Source organism: Notolepis coatsorum, assembly GCF_963971535.1.
Source record: "Notolepis coatsorum genome assembly, chromosome: 17".
NCBI classification, from domain to species: domain Eukaryota; kingdom Metazoa; phylum Chordata; class Actinopteri; order Aulopiformes; family Paralepididae; genus Notolepis; species Notolepis coatsorum.
The window spans coordinates 2,141,759-2,146,758 of record NC_140181.1 but is presented as its reverse complement, the minus strand read 5'-3'; the positions used below and the strand labels follow the sequence as shown (position 1 = coordinate 2,146,758).

The 5,000-nt window shown below is 43.1% G+C and overlaps 1 protein-coding gene across 1 annotated transcript in view; it reads right to left on the bottom strand.

Moving 5' to 3' along the window:
• LOC311243433 (importin-13-like) overlaps positions 1–5,000 on the bottom strand; it is a gene marked incomplete at both ends in the record, with an annotated part of 159,906 nt that overhangs the window by 111,942 nt on the left and 42,964 nt on the right.

Here is a 5,000-nt window from a genome sequence, read left to right as displayed (position 1 = left end):
CGCTCTCTCAGAGCTTCACGGACGGATTTGTCTACCCAGGGTTTTTGATTTGGGTAAACTTTCATTTTGGTAGTGGGGATTGTTTCTTTCACCCTAGTACAAACATAGTCCAGCACTGTCTCCGTGTAGGCATTAATGTTATCTGTGTCGCGGAACACATTCCAGTCTGTGTTGTGAAACACTGACCGGATCGTATCCTCTGACGTCACATCCCATTTCTGCACCTCTCGCGAGACTACGGGAGTACTTTTAATTCTCTGTCTATACTTTGGTGAAAGAAAAATTGATGCGTGATCTGACTTACCGAAGCCACTATCAGAATGAGCCTTGTAGCCACCTTTAAATTGCGTGTAACAGTGATCTAGGATGTTACCGCCTCTGGTGTTGCAAGTCACATGCTGATAGAAGTCAGGTAATACCTTTCTCAGATTGGCGCTATTGAAATCTCCCAGAACTAAAATGGCGGCGTTAACATTCGCCTCTTGGATTCTATTTACCTCGTCGTGTAGTCTGGAGAGCGCGACCTTGTTGCTGGCTTGCGGTGGAATATACACTCCGACATGACCCAGGCTTCCAAATATGAAGACTAAAAGTTTACAGTCGTAGCCGAGTTGTGATATGGTATGCTCTAACAGTTGATACTTTAACATTTTGGTTGTAAAGGCTTCCTCTAGACTGTAGTCAAACGTACAGCCAACTTCTAGGATGAGAACCTCTCTGTTATTCTCATTAACAACAACAACATCGGGGGTGTTTGCTGAAATATCAGAGAACAGTGAATTGTCCCTACACAGATTGAACATATATGGCTTCACAATGGTGTGTTGATACAGTTTATATGTTGCAGGTAGCGACTTACAAGTTTTGTACAACCAGTCAGCCCTGGGCCCCGTTCCCCGTACCTGATTCAACTAAGGGTTAGGGTTAGGGTTAGGGCCCCGTTCCCCGTACCTGATTCAACTAAGGGTTAGGGTTAGGGTTAGGGCCCCGTTCCCCGTACCTGATTCAACTAAGGGTTAGGGTTAGGGTTAGGGCCCCGTTCCCCGTACCTGATTCAACTAAGGGTTAGGGTTAGGGCCCCGTTCCCCGTACCTGATTCAACTAAGGGTTAGGGTTAGGGTTAGGGCCCCGTTCCCCGTACCTGATTCAACTAAGGGTTAGGGTTAGGGTTAGGGTTAGGGCCCCGTTCCCCGTACCTGATTCAACTAAGTCCATCAAAAGTCCCATTATCCAGCTTAAATCAACCTGATGATTGAAGTCAGGCTATCTCGGTTTCTCGAAGGCCCATTCGGGCTCAAACAATCTTGTTAATTCGAACCAGACTTCAGTAATCAGGATAATTGCGCATCCCTGTCTTACCTCAAAAGGGGGAGGCGTTGATCGCCGAAATCCTCATTTTCTAACGGAATAATGGCAACTCCAGTCAAAGCAAGAGCGTCTTTTTTCAACGCTGACGAGCAGGAGATGATAATGAACGCTTATGAGGAATATAAGACCATAATCAAACACAGCCACCGCTGCGAGAGCAAGACAAGAAGCATGGCAAAAATATCGCAGACAAGTTAAATGCGCAAGTGTTGGGCAAATGTATATTATTTATTATTTCAACTCTTTCAGAATAAGTAGATAAAAACAAGCCCAAAGAGTATCTAATTGATACAAATTAATAGATACTTATGAGGATATCTGTACTGTATGCGCTTAGGTATTATGTAATATATAAATACATGGTTCCCAAAGTTTTCAAGGCGCGACCCCCGAAATAACGGTGTCAGAGAGGCTTGGAGGCTATTAACAGTTTCACTATTAATCAGGTTTTAATCTGTTTCGGACATCATCCATACATGCATTGAATTGATTAACCTTTGGTTTATACCAGTCATGTTCATCACCCTCTTGTTCATCATCAGATAACAGTGCCCCTGCAAGTTGCATACAGCCGCAACAGGTCCACGGAGGACGCCATAGCCCATGTGCTGCACACAGCAGCATCACACCTGGACAAGAGGCAGGGGAACTATGTGAGAATGCTGTTTATCGACTACAGCTCAGCATTCAATACCATAGTCCCCTCCAAACTCATAGCCAAGCTCAGGGACCTGGGCTTGAACTATGACCTCTGCCAGTGGGTCTTGGACTTCCTGACGGGCAGACCCCAGGTGGTGAGAGCAGGCAACTGCACCTCCTCATCCATCACCCTCAACATAGGGGCCCCCCAGGGCTGTGTTCTGAGTCCCCTCCTCTACTCCCTGTACACACATGACTGTGTGGCACAGCGGAACAACAACACAATCATCAAATTTGCTGACGACACAGTAGTGGTGGGCCTGATCTCTGCAAACGACAAGAGGGCCTACCTGGAAGAGGTCAAGGTCCTAGCGGGATGGTGTCAAGAGAACAGCCTCTCCCTGAATGTCAGCAAAACAAAGGAGATGATTGTGGACTTTAGGAGGTCGGGGGCACCGGTTGAGAGAGTCAACAGCTTTAAGTACCTCGGAGCCTACATATCCGAGGACTTGACATGGACCACACACATTGACAGTGTTGTGAAGAAGGCACGGCAACGCCTCTACTTCCTCAGGCGCCTAAGGAAGTTCCAAGTCAGTCAGAAGATCCTTAAGAACTTCTACTCATGTACAATAGAGAGCATCCTGACTGGCAATATCACCTCCTGGTTTGGGAATAGCACTGCACAAGACCGTAGCAGACTACAGAGAGTGGCCCGTTCAGCCGAACGCACAATTGGAGGGGGGATTCCTACTCTCCAGAACATTTACAACAAGCGGTGCATGGGTACGGCTAAGAGAATTATCAAAGACTCCAGCCACCCAAACAACTGCCTCTTTGAACTGCTGCGGTCAGGCAAGTGATACAGAGTCTCATGGCCGGTACAGAGAGACTCAGAAGAAGCTTCTATCCTCAGGCCATCAGGATGCTCAACGAACAATAAGACTATGCAACAACCATCAAATGCACTCACAACACACACATCCACACGCACACACTCACTTTAAACAAACAACTCACTGCAGCACCCACTTTACACACTTTAGAACACCTAAACACACTTTATATTTATTGGCAAAGAATTTGCACTACAACCCATACCTCATTACACCTTACTGTAAATTGTACCTAAATTGTACCTCATCCCATTTCTGCTTTGCACTATATAGTATATTGTATATTAGTATATTGTATAGTATATAGGGTAGCACTTTATAATAACACCCTGTTATAATACATGTATAAGGTATTTGTAGATAATGAACTAATCATGAACAAACCATTTATATACATTCATAAATGATTATTAAATCATTTATAACTATATTTGTATAGCATTTACAAAGTATTTATAACGCATTCGTGGATAATGAACTAATCATGAACAAACCATTTATATACATTCATAAATGATTATTAAATCATTTATAACTATATTTGTATAACATTTACAGATTAGTTCTACATTATTTATAACTCATTATCAACATTGTTTGTACTTGATTTGTTCATCATTAAATAATGTTGTTTAATGTGTAGTAACACATTTGTAGATGCTTTGAAAAATGGATATGAAAAAACGACTATACTCCATTTATTTTTCATGTTCAACAAATGATTTGTTAAGACATTCATAAAACATCTATAAATCATTTGCAGATGCTATCGTGGGGGCCAATCTAAAGTGAAGCCTATTCAACATTAACAAGTGTCTTCACCATTAACAAGTGTCTTGGGCGTTTTCACACCTGTAGTTCGTTTGCTTTGTTCCGATTCAGGGAGACACAAGGACTATAATGATACAATGTTGCACTGGTCCCTTAGTTCGACACAGCGGACCAAAACAAATGCACGCGCGAGCAAACTGTCACCCATTGGTCAGATTTTGGGGTGCCCCCCCCCCCTAACCCTGAATCTCAGCGTTACATTGAAATCGGGGAGGGGAGAGCGGGGGGAGCAAATAAATGAATGTGGATGAGAGCCTTGATGTAAGTGGTTGCAGATACAGCTGTGGGGGTGCTGGAGACATGATCCAATAGACTTGTATGCGCCAGAATCTCCTGAACACGACGCGAGCCATTCCTAATCGATCAGAACCATCCCCCATGCACATGCGCAGATTGCCAACGGATTGTGATGAACGCACACCCGCCCTGGGCTGTTCCATCCGAGGGGGGAGCTTCAGTGGCCAGTGTCCTTTCAGCCGAACAGGATAATGAAACAATGATCCCACTAAATGACCAGACGCGTCTTATGGCGACATCTACAATGACCTCATTGAGTCTCCAGGTAGACTAATGTTTATATTTCAGTGCAGTGGTCTGTAGCCACTCACACTGGCCACCGAAGCTCCCCCCTGTGATGGAACAGTCCAGGGCGCGTGTGCGTTGCGTCATCATGCAGCGCGTATACAGTACGGCAAGTGAGTTGTGTCGGTTTGTTAAATCGATTGCATTCTCACAGTGTACGAGTCTGTATATAAATGGTTTGTTCATGATTAGTTCATTATCCACTAATGCGTTATAAATACTTTGTAAATGGTATACAAATATAGTTATAAATGATTTAATAATCATTTATGAATGTATATAAATGGTTTGTTCATGATTAGTTCATTATCTACAAATACCTTATACATGTATTATATATATAGTATATTGTATGGTAACTCAGTTACTTCTACTCTGCATTGAACATTGTACATATGTACATACTGAACACTTGTGTCTACGTACGTGACTTCTGTTTTATACTTGCTATACTTATTTTATTTTATACTTATACTATTTTTGTCTAGCGTAACAGAAAGAAGCATTTTGTATAAAAGTATTCTGTACTTCTGTATGACAACTAATAAAGAAACTTATTAGCATTCAACTGTATGCGCCACAGCGGTTTCTATCATCATCATCACCCACGCTATGCATAAAATATATAGGTCCGCGGAGAGGCACGCTGAGGAGGCCGTGCAAACTGCAATGGAATATGGGGCA